Below are 12,713 nucleotides of genomic sequence, written 5' to 3'. Positions count from 1 at the left end.
GAGAAGTGCTGGGTCTTGGCGCTGTGGGAACCCTGAGGAGAGGGAACCGCAGTCTGGGCACAACAGGAAGATGAAGAGAGGGGCAGGTAGCCTAGCGTGAGAGGCCAAAGGCTGGATAACAGAGCTAAGGGGTGACGGAAGCAGGTTCAGGTGGAAGGGGCAGCTTGAGCAGACATAAGGGCGAGGAACTGCAGGGTACTGCAGGGAACTCCCAGGGTCTCTGTGTCGTGGGATATAACTTTGGATGTAAAATCATGATAGAAGGCAAGGTTGGTGGGGGCCAGGTCAGGGAAGGCCCCCTACGTTGTGTTAGCCTGGACTCTTTTTGTTGTAAGATCATCTAAATTAGGGCAAGCAGAAGAAGGGATTTGTGAAGGATCCTGGGGTAGCTCAGAGACTTGAGGGCAGAGGCACAGAAAAACCGGATTTGACTGCTATGTGGTTTCTGTCTCTCAAGTCTCTCCCTCCTCAGTTACATTCTTTCCTACCACATGTGGCCAGCATGGCAAGGAACTTGGTCAGCAGCAGCCCAGAGCCACATCTTTCCAAGTCTATCCTGTGGATTAAAAATCATCCCTCCTATTTCCATAGAAAAATCCCAGGAGAGGTCTCCCATTGGCTGTGCTTGAGTCATGTGCCAGTCTCTGGACCAATCACTGCAGCCAGGGAATAGTACTTTAGGGGTGGCTCTGCATTGTCATGTGCCCACTCTTGTCTTCATTCTGTTCCCAAATGGAAGAAGGTGCTGGCTAGCAATGGTAATATATACAGGTGACTTTCACTGTTCACAGATTCCATATTTGTGAATCCACCCACTCTCTAAAATTTATTCATAACCCTAAAGTCAATACTCACAGTGCTTTTGTGGTCATTCAAAGATGTGTGGAGAGCAATGAAAAATTTATGTCACCTGATGCACATATTTCCAGCTGAGGGTGAAGAGGTGGACACTCTACCTTCTTGTTTCGGCTCTCATACTATAAACAAGTGTCCTTTCCACAGTCATATTTTTCCCATTTTTGTGCTTTTTCATGGTGATTTCACTGTTTGAAATGGCCCCCAGGCAAAGTGCTGAAGTACTGTCTAGTGATCTTAAGCTCAAGGAAGACGTGATGGACCTTGTAGAGAAAACACATGTATTAGATAAGTTTCATTGAGGCATCAGTTGTAGTCCTGTTGGCCGTGAGTTCAATGTTGATGAATTGCCAACATAAATTACTGTATATATAAAAATTAAACAGAAACACATGTACAACAAGGTACAACTATGGGTTGACAAAAATGTGACTAGAGGCTCACAGGACTCTAGCCCTATATTTCTCCTAAGAGGATTGGCTCAGTATTTGTTAATTCAATGTTTGCTTCATAGAACACTACTACCATGAATAACAAGAATCGACTGTACCATGCAAAAGGGGTAGACTTTATTCTGGAACCGGTAGGGAACAATTGAAGAATTTTAAACAGGAGAGAGACAGATATGATTTATGTTTGAGAAAGTCCCTCTGGCTATTGGGTGGAGACAGGATTGGAGGAGCCAAGAGAGAAGGCAGGAAGAACAGTTAGAAGGTGCTTACAGACTCTGAGGGAGAGAGAATGAAGCCCAACCCAAGAAATGCTACTGGGTGTGCAAAAAGTGCTGAATTTGAGAGAGATATTCAATAGGTAATGGGGGCAAGAATGAGGACTCACTGATGAAGGGAGCAGGGAAAGAGAACCCCAAACATCTCAATACTTTTTTTTTTAATTAAAGAAATGTCCCTTTGGTCTGAGCCATGTGTTTCCTTCCATGAGAGGTGGTGGAGACCCTCAGCCTTTGGAGGGGAGCTGAGCAGCTGTAAGGGCTGGTGTTTGGGGACAGGCACACATTCTCCCAGTGCACTCTCTGTAAACTGCACGCAGGACCAGCTGTGTTTTCTCTGCCTCCTTACATCATCACCAGTCATAAAAACCCTACCAGGGGGAATTGTGCTGACGATCTGGGCTGTGATGTATGAGACAAAAGAGTCCAGGGGCTGATTTCAGAGTTTGCACAGTTAAGATTCCTGCCGCTTGGGATAGAAGGCAGGCTGGACCTGGCACGTGTCACATTTGTCTATCGTCTACGGTTGCTCTCCAGGTCAATAATTTCCTGGCTTTAAGCAACTCAGCCTGTTTGATTCCACCCTGGTCTTTTCATACAGCTGGTGTGCCCCAGCAAGGTGCTGCAGCTGGGGTGGGACACCTCCCTGTCCCTCCCCACTTTTCTCCAGCAAAGCATTGTGGTCTCTGGCTCCCTGATTAGGGGTGACCAGTTTTCCTTACCTTCGGAGTCCTGCATCAGCATCCTGCTCTGGCCAACCTACTGGAGCACCTCCCCTGAGGAACACTTGAGTCTTGTGTCTATGTGTCTTGGGTCTCTCCCTGCAGGATCAAAGTCTCTCTGATGGGTACGTGAGAATCCAATCCTGTTCCATTGACACATGGGCCATTAGTGTGGCCCTACCCTGCCAGTGGGCAAAGCCCATATCCTCATTTTAGGGGAAAATGTTCACCCATTGAATTGGACCCTACCAGGTACTTGTTTAGGACATATTAATGTTAAAAGAAAACCCCTATTTTATGTCCCATATTTAGGGTGTTACCATGTACCAGGTGCTGCACTAAGTGTTTTACCTGATTTACCTGTTCTAATCCCCATGATCATCTTCTTAGGTAGCTTCTATTCTCCTCCCCATTTTATAGCTGTGCAAACAAGACATAGAGGTCAAGGAAGGTGTCCTATATCCTGTTGTCTGTGAGAGGCCAGGTCAGGATGTTGATCCAGGCTGGCCGAGCCTAGAGATTTTATTCTTTACTGCACTGCTAGATACACTGATATCATTGTTGATGAACACTTCCCAGGACCTGTGAGCTTGCCTATGTGCATCTTGGGCTGGCATTTGACTCAGTCACAGTGCAAGAAAATCCAGTGACCCAGAGCCCAGCAATTCTCCAGCACCATGCCCATCACACACTTGGAGTTGCGGATTCTTCAGTTTTCAGGATGTAGGAACTCAACTGGAGTACTGAGGTACCGCCCCTCATACACACTTTTTATATTATTCTATTGTGGGCATTTCTCTTTACACAAGAAATACATGACTTCATTTTCATTATGAACATTTCAAGCATATTCCAAAGAGGATATGAAAATCCTTCTCATCTCTCTTGCCTCCCATTCCCCAGTGTGTGTGTGTGTGTGTGTGTGTGTGTGTGTGTTTAGTATTAACAGTTGACCATCTCTTCTCCCTGTTGACTTGCTATGCATTTTCTGGCACGTAAGTGTATATATGCACATGCCTTTGTTCTCCCACCTCCTTTTTAATAAATAGGATAATCTTTGTATTGTTTTGCAACTTGAATTTTTTTTCACTTGCTAAATCTTAAAGGTCTTTCCGTGAGTTCCTGTCATTCTCCTTGATGCATTTGGCTGGCTATGTAGTATTCCATATTGTGTATTTATCATAATTCTTTTAACCCACTTGACCAGGCACTTTCTAAGCAACGCAGATAATTTGAAAAAGTAAGTTATCCATGGTTACCGAGAGGTAACAGAATAAATAATAAAGTCTAAAGTAGGAGAAGGTTGTCAAGAGCGGAATGTTAATCAGGGTATAGGAAAAGAGGGAGTGGGGTGTCTCCACAGCTGCGACCTGCAGCATCCCCTGCCTGTATCTATCTGCTCCAGCAGCTCTCTGCCTGACTGTGGGCTCTGTTCTCTTCCCCAGTCTTACCATTTCCCATGGAGTGAGAACCTCCTTCTCCTCTATCCCAGCCCTTCAAGCCTCCCTGACTAACCCCCACGTTGCTCCCTGCTGCCATCCACGGGCGGTTTGACACAGGTTGCCTGAGTTCTAGGATCATCCTGGTGCCGTCAAGCACTGCAGGGACAAGAGTTGGTTAAAACTTGTCAGCTAAAAGGTGCCAGAAAGCCAGTCTGTAGCAACTCAAATTCCACACAGGGATCTCACCCAGTTTTACTTAGTAAAACCCAAACACCCATTTTTGTTGAGACTTTGATGAGGCCCTGAAATCACCGAGGGCCTGGCTTGCCATGGTACACATCTGAAATATGTCAAGCAGGTGTTTCCAAAGAACTTATGCTACAGGAAAATATATCCTGATGTAATCTGACTAATTTGGCTTTTGCCTTACTTTCAAGAGAACTGGCTATTTGTAATGGAAACAGTTGTCGGGCCACTTCAGACGGGGCTTTGTAATGTGAGCTGGTAAAACCCTGCAGGTGCTTCAGGGGCCCCTGTTTTCATTTTACATTTCAAGTTTGTTTACTTTAATGTATTTCTCTAGGAGGAAAAAAAAGCGACCCAGGAGGGGTTTAACAAGTCATTTTTCATTTTGAAAAAAGAAGTGGCTTTGTATTAAGAAAATTAGCATCCACTGAGACTCGGAGTCCTGCCGGCGACAGGAAGCGCACATGGCCCAGGAGGATATGTTTCCTGAGGCTAATTCCCCAAAGACGCATGGTCAGGAGCCCACATACCTGGGGCCCTTGGCAGAGGCATCAATTAGAAAGTGGGAAGCAGTGTTTTCCTTGCTAATTCTTGGCTACTGAATAGGGGTTACTGAAAGCTCCCTTTTCCCTCCTCGGAGTTAGGCAGTTTTGAAAAATTGTAAAATTATGAATTCAACTTTGTTTTCAATTAAGGGAGGGGGAAATGGTTGCCAGGGTGCAAAGCCTGTGCACTGGGTAGAGAGGCTATGTTTCCAGAGCACCCACTCTCAACCAACCATACTTGCCCTACCCAGGTGAGGGTGCCCTCAAGCAAGAGTGGAGGGGGTGTTGGGGAGGCAGCTGCTGTAGGCCCAGCCGTAGGGCAGGGATTCCAGCTAGAAAGGAGGGGAGGGAAATGGGAAGAGCCCTGTCTGTCCCCTGAAGTCATTTCATGCAAGGTGAGGGCAGGGATAGCTGTTGTCAGCATAGGAATGTGCTGTATTTGTCACCGCAGGCTCTCTGTGCTCTGGAGAGTGGGCTCAATGAAACTCATAGCCCAATTCCCCACCCTTGAGGTTCATGTTGCACCATATGCCAGTCCAGGTGGAGAATATTTTCACGCCTCCTTCTCTCTCCTGGCCCTTGTGTTTGCATGAGCTGCCTTGGGACTGGCCCATGTTGGTCTGTGCGTGGAGCTTGGCACCTTTACCAGTTTTCTGAAAATCTGCCCCTGAGCATGTCATGAATTTAGCCATGTTATTCATGATTTGAGAGGGCATAGGAAGAGATCGCCTTAGACCACACAGCCTTCTGCCATCTTGCAGGTCTATCTGAGCTTCTCCTTCCTTCCTCCTTCTCTGGAAAAATAAGTGAAGTTCTCTTTCCTCCTATAGGAGAGCCCCCTTCTTGTACTCAGGTGTCCATGGGGACTCACAACCCCCAATAAATGCATTTTTCCTTCTCAGGAGAATTCTGGTGAATAAAATGTTCAACTCAAGGCAAGAGAGATTCAAGATGGTGGCACAGGAGGTGAGATGGAGAACTCCCAAAACCACAAATAGTATGAAAATATAGTTAATTAATACAACTAACCCTAAAATAGCAACAGGAAAGAAGGCTGAACCAGACTGCATACAGACCTAACAAACTGAGCAGACCTCATGAACCAGGGTAACCTTAGAAAGCTTTAATCAGGCGGAACCCAAGCCCTTCCCCCACCCCAGCTCACCTGCAGGAGGAAGAGAAAGGGGGCGGGGCTGGTGGTGGGGGAGGGGTGGAAGCCTGGGCTGCTGAACACCTAGCCCTGGAGATCTGCTTTGTGGGCATAAACCTATATTGTGTGGTGCTCTGGACCTTGGGGAGCTCGGACAGGTGGAGTGCTTGAGAGAGAGATTCCCGCCGTTTGTGGGGGAGGGGATTCACATCCGACCTCTCTGTGTCAGAGGAAATGCAGGCGGTCTGAGACTCTTCCTAGCAGCCAGAGGGCTGCTGAAGGGGTGGGTTTGCACAGAGCTTGCTGTGCAGGGGAGAAGGGATAGGAAGACAAGCTTGTCTGGGCGGGTTTTGCCCAGCTCGTTGGGAATTTTGAGGAGCTTCAGGCATTCCATCCCCCTGGCTGCCTACTCAGCTCCGAGGACCCCCACTGTGATATGCAGCCTGCTGCACCTTCCTCCTAGCCTACCCACACCAGTTCGCAAACCAGCAGTCACTGTGCTGGCATCAGGCCAGTCAGAGGGAGGCCCCACCTCCAACAGCTAAAGACTGCAATGCACAGAGGCTTACACCTGTGTGCTTGGCCCACTGGCTCTGACACCAGAGACAGGCACCCCAGATGGGGATCAGGAAACAGATCTTTCCTCCCTCCAGGCACCAGCTCTGTTACCCTACGACTCCCAACCTCACTCTAGGGGCTGAGCAGCTCCAGAGACTGGAGCTTCTGGGCACTAATGGGCACCACACAGAAATATGAAATGTCAAAAGAACATGGTTCAGACCAAAATCTTACAAACTCCAGAAAAAGGGCCAAATGAAACTGAACTCACCAATCTTCCTGAATGTGAGTTCAAAATAAAAATTATAAACATGCTTATGGAGGTACAGAAAAATATTAAAGAACTCAGGAATGAATTTAAGTTGGAGATTCAATTAAGAAATTCCATATCTGAAATGAAACATACAATGGAGGGATTTAAAAGCAGATTAGGAGGGGGTGGAGCCAACATGGTGGCGTGAGTAGGAGAGTGGGAATCTCCTCCCAAAAACATATATATTTTTGAAAATACAACAAAGACAACTAATCCTAAAAGAGAGACCAGAAGACACAGGACAACAGCCAGACTACATCCACACGTGCAAGAGCCCAGCGCCTGGTGAAAGGGGTAAGATACAAACCCCGGCCCGGCGGGAGCCGAGCACGCCTCCCCCCAGCTCCCAGTGGGAGGGAGAGGGAGCCCAGGACTACTAAACACCCAGCCCCAGCCACCTGCACCAGAGTGCAGACACAGTGCATGCGTGGAGGGCTGAAAACTAGGGAAACAGGGCAGCAAGACCTCTGAGCGGGTTCCGAAGCTGATGTCCCTGTGAAAAAGAAAAGCGAGTGCTTTTTGAAAGTCTTAAAGGGACAGGGACATAACAGCTGGACAGAAATAACACAGGTCACAGCCCAGTGGCTGGAAATTACAGGGAAAACGGGTGCACTAACCCCCTGGGCAACAGCTCTGAGACCCCTCACGGAGGTAAACAGCCAAACAGCCCCCCTGTCCATTACCCCTCCGGGCTCTGTGAAAGCAGAGAAGCAGCCTAAGGCAGACCACACCCACAGAAAGGAAAATTCCTCCATTCCGGCCGGGCAAGACACAAAGACCCAGTCTACACTGTGCAATTACCCAACACAAGCCACTAGGGGTTGCAGTTGTTCCAGTAAAGAAAGGCCAGTAGCAAGTGAAAGGTTTGGCGCTCCCAGCTGACAGTCAATAGCACCTGTCAACATGAAAAGGCAAAAAAATATGATCCAGACAAGACTAACCCAGACAGCTTCGGCATCTGCTACGTCTTCCCCTGAGAAGGAACCTGGGGAGATAGATTTAACCAGTCTTCCTGAAAAAGAATTCAAAACAAAAGTCATAACCATGCTGATGGACCTGCAGAGAAATATGCAAGAACTAAGGAAGGAGAATTCAGAAATAAAACAAGCTCTGGAAGGACTTCAAAACAGAATGGACGAGATGCAAGAGACCATTAATGGACTAGAAAACAGAGAACAGGAATGCAGAGAAGCTGATGCAGAGAGGGATAAAAGGATCTCCAGGAATGAAAGAATTTTAAGAGAGCTGAGTGACCAATTGAAATGGAGCAATATCCACATTATAGGGGTACCAGAAGAAGAAGAAGAAGAGAGAAAAAGGGATAGAAAGTGTCTTTGAAGAAATAATTGCCAAAAACTTCCCCAAACTAGGGGAAGAAATGGCCTCTCAGACCACAGAGGTACACAGAACTCCCATGACAAGGGATCCAAGGAGGGCAACACCAAGACACATAATAATTAAAATGGCAAAGATCAAAGACAAGGACAGAGTATTAAAGGCAGCCAGAGAGAAAAAAAAGGTTACCTACAAAGGAAAACCCATCAGGCTATCATCAGACTTCTCAACAGAAACCCTACAGGCCAGAAGAGAATGACATGATATACTTAATGCAATGAAACAGAAGGGCCTCAAACCAAGACTACTGTATCCAGCACAAATATCATTTAAATATGAAGGAGGGATTAAACAATTCCCAGACAAGCAAAAGTTGAGGGAATTTGCCTCCCACAAACCACCTCTACAGGGCATCCTACAGAGACTGCTCTAGATGGGAGCACTCCTAAAAAGAGCACAGAACAAAACACCCAACATATGAAGAAGGGAGGAGGAGGAATAAGAAGGGAGAGAAATAAAGAATCATCAGACCGCGTTTATAATAGCTCAACAAGTGAGTTAAGTTAGACAGTAAGATAGTAAAGAAGCTAACCCTGAACCTTTGGAAACCACGATTTTAAAGCCTGCAATGGCGATAAGTACATACCTTTCAATAATCACCCTAAATGTAAATGGACTGAATGCACCAATCAAAAGACACAGAGTAATAGAATTGATAAAAAAGCAAGATCCATCCATATGCTGCTTACAAGAAACTCATCTCAAACCCAAAGACATGCACAGACTTAAAGTCAAGGGATGGAAAAAGATATTTCATGCAAACAACAGAGAGAAGAAAGCAGGTGTTGCAATTCTGGTATCAGACAAAACAGACTTCAAAATAAAGAAAGTAACAAAAGACAAAGAAGGACATTACATAATGATAAAGGACTCAGTCCAACAAGAGGATATAACCATTATAAATATATATGCTCCCACTACAGGAGCACCAACATACCTGAAACAAATACTAACAGAACTAAAGGAGGAAATAGAATGCAATGCGTTCATTCTAGGAGACTTCAACACACCACTCACTCCAAAGGACAGATCCACCAGACAGAAAATAAGTAAGGACACAGAGGCACTGAACAACACACTAGAACAGATGGACCTAATAGACATCTACAGAACTCTACATCCAAAAGCAGCGGGATATACATTCTTCTCAAGTGCACATGGAACATTCTCCAGAATAGACCACATACTAGGCCACAAAAAGAGCCTCAGAAAATTCAAAAAGATTGAAATCCTACCAACCAACTTTTCAGACCACAAAGGCAAAAAACTAGAAATAAACTGTACAAAGAAAGCAAAAAAGGCTCACAAACACATGGAGGCTTAACAACACGCTCCTAAATAATCAATGGATCAATGACCAAATCAAAATGGAGATCCAGCAATATATGGAAACAAAGGACAACAACAACACAAAGCCCCAACTACTGTGGGACACAGCAAAAACAGTCTTAAGAGGAAAGTATATAGCAATCCAGGCATATTTAAAAAAGGAAGAACAATCCCAAATGAATGGTCTAATGTCATAATTATCGAAATTGGAAAAAGAAGAACAAATGAGGCCTAAGGACAGCAGAAGGAGGGACATAATAAAGATCAGAGAAGAAATAAATAAAATTGAGAAGAATAAAACAATAGCAAAAATCAATGAAACCAAGAGCTGGTTCTTTGAGAAAATAAACAAAATAGATAAGCCTCTAGCCAGACTTATTAAGAGGAAAAGAGAGTCAACACAAATCAACAGTATCAGAAACAAGAAAGGAAAAATCACGACGGACCCCACAGAAATACAAAGAATTATTAGAGAATACTATGAAAACCTATATGCTAACAAGCTGGGAAACCTAGGAGAAATGGACAACTTCCTAGAAAAATACAACCTTCCAAGACTGACCCAGAAAGACACAGAAAATCTAAACAGACCAATTACCAGCAACGAAAATTGAAGCGGTAATAAAAAAACTACCAAAGTAAAATAATAAGTAACCGGGATGTAATGAATATAGTCAAGATATTGTAACAGCTTGGTATGGTGATAGCTGGTACCTAGAATTGTCATGTATATAAATGTTGAATCACTATGTTGTACACCTGAAACTAATGTAATGTAATACTGTGTGTCAACTACCCTTCAATAAAAACAAAACAAAACAAAAAAAACTACCAAAGAACAAAACCCCTGGGCCAGATGGATTCACCTCGGAATTTTATCAGACATACAGGGAAGACATAATACCCATTCTCCTTAAAGTTTTCCAAAAAAAGAAGAGGAGGGGATACTCCCAAACTCATTCTATGAAGCTAACATCACCCTAATAACAAAACCAGGCAAAGACCCCACCAAAAAAGAAAACTACAGACCAATATACCTGATGAACGTAGATGCAAAAATACTCAACAAAATATTAGCAAACCAAATTCAAAAATACATCAAAAGGATCGTGCACCATGACCAAGTGGGATTCATCCCAGGGATGCAAGGATGGTACAATATTCGAAAGTCCATTAACATCATCCACCACATCAACAAAAAGAAAGACAAAAACTACATGATCATCTCCATAGATGCTGAAAAAGCATTTGACAAAATTCAACATCCATTCATGATAAAAACTCTCAGCAAAATGGGAATAGAGGGCAAGTACCTCAACATAATAAAGGCCATTTATGATAAACCCACAGCCAACATTATATTGAACAGCGAGAAGCTGAAAGCTTTTCCTCTGAGATCAGGATCTAGACAGGGATGCCCACTCTCCCCACTGTTATTTAACATAGTACTGGAGGTCCTAGCCATGGCAATCAGACAAAACAAAAAAATACAAGGAATCCAGATTGGTAAAGAAGAAGTTAAACTGTCACTATTTGCAGATGACCTGATACTGTACTAAAAAACCCTAAAGACTCCTCCCCAAAACTACTAGAACTGATATCAGAATACAGCAAAGTTGCAGGATACAAAATTAACACACAGAAATCTGTGGCTTTCCTATACACTAACAATGAACCAACAGAAAGAGAAATCAGGAAAACTACTCCATTCACAATTGCATCAAAAAAAATAAAATACCTAGGAATAAACCTAACCAAAGAAGTGAAAGACTTACACTCTGAAAACTACAAGTCACTCTTAAGAGAAATTAAAGGGGACACTAACAGATGGAAACTCATCCCATGCTCATGGCTAGGAAGAATTAATATCGTCAAAATGGCCATCCTGCCCAAAGCAATATACAGATTCGACGCAATCCCTACGAAACTACCAGCAACATTCTTCAATTAACTGGAACAAATAATTAAAAAATACATATGGAAACACCAAAGACCCCGAATAGCCAAAGCAATCCTGAGAAAGAAGAATAAAGTGGCGGGGATCTCACTCCCCAACTTCAAGCTCTACTATAAAGCCATAGTAATCAAGACAATTTGGTACTGGCACAAGAACAGAGCCACAGACCAATGGAACAGACTAGATAATCCAGACATTAACCCAGACATATATGGTCAATTAATATTTGATAAAGGAGCCATGGACATACAATGGGGAAATGACAGTCTCTTCAACAGATGGTGCTGGCAAAACTGGACAGCTACATGTAGGAGAATGAAACTGGACCATTGTCTAACCCCATATACAAAAGTGAATTCAAAATGGATCAAAGACCTGAGTGTAAGTCATGAAACCATTAAACTCCTGGAAAAAAACATAGGCATAAACCTCTTAGACATAAACATGAGTGACCTCTTCTTGAACATATCTCCCCAGGCAAGGAAAACAACAGCAAAAATGAAGAAGTGGGACTATATTAAACTGAAAAGCTTCTGTACAGCAAAAGACACCATCAATAGAACAAAAAGAAACCCTACAGGATGGGAGAATATATTTGAAAATGACAGATCCGATAAAGGCTTGACGTCCAGAATATATAAAGAGCTCACACACCTCAACAAACAAAAAACAAATAAACCAATTAAAAAATGGGCAGAGGAACTGAGCAGACAGTTCTCCAAAAAAGAAATACAGATGGCCAACAGACACATGAAAAGATGCTCCACATAGCTAATTATCAGAGAAATGCAAATTAAAACTACAATGAGGTATCACCTCACACCAGTAAGGATGGCTGCCATCCAAAAGACAAACAACAACAAATGTTGGCGAGGCTGTGGAGAAAGGGGAACCCTCCTACACTGCTGGTGGGAATGTAAATTAGTTCAACCATTGTGGAAAGCAGTATGGAGGTTCCTGAAAATGCTCAAAACAGACTTACCATTTGACCCAGGAATTGCACTCCTAGGAATTTACCCTAAGAATGCAGCAATCAAGTTTGAGAAAGACAGATGCACCCCTATGTTTATTGCAGCACTATTTACAATAGCCAAGAATTGGAAGCAACCTAAATGTCCATCGATAGATGAATGGATAAAGAAGATGTGGTACATATACACAATGGAATACTACTCAGCCCTAAGAAAAGGGCAAATCCTACCATTTGCAGCAACATGGATGGAGCTGGAGGGTATTATGCTCAGTGAAATAAGCCAAGCAGAGAAAGAGAAATACCAAATGATTTCACTCATCTGTGGAGTATAAGAACAAAGGAAAAACTGAAGGAACAAAACAGCACCAGAATCACAGAACTCAAGAATGGACTAACAGTTACCAAAGGGAAAGGGACTGGGGAGGATGGGTGGGTAGGGAGGGATAAGGGGGGGGAGAAGTAGGGGGGTATTAAGATTAGCATGCATGGGGGGGTAGGAGA

At 43.9% G+C, this 12,713-nt stretch overlaps 1 long non-coding RNA gene across 1 annotated transcript in view; it reads left to right on the top strand.

Annotated features, from left to right (window-relative positions):
- The window catches only part of LOC118911995 (uncharacterized), a 45,204-nt gene extending 39,567 nt beyond the window's left edge, over nt 1-5,637 (top strand). Inside the window, exons 5-6 of the long non-coding RNA XR_008993702.1 lie at nt 2,884-3,052; nt 5,440-5,637. This is a non-coding gene — a long non-coding RNA (uncharacterized LOC118911995). The remainder of the gene's footprint in view (nt 1-2,883; nt 3,053-5,439) is intronic.
- Nucleotides 5,638-12,713: the final 7,076 nt, after the last annotated feature.

This window comes from Manis pentadactyla, chromosome 2 (genome assembly GCF_030020395.1).
Source record: "Manis pentadactyla isolate mManPen7 chromosome 2, mManPen7.hap1, whole genome shotgun sequence".
In the NCBI taxonomy this organism is placed as follows: Eukaryota; Metazoa; Chordata; class Mammalia; order Pholidota; family Manidae; genus Manis; species Manis pentadactyla.
Note: the sequence above shows the minus strand (reverse complement) of the source record. Positions and strands in the feature narration are given on the sequence as shown.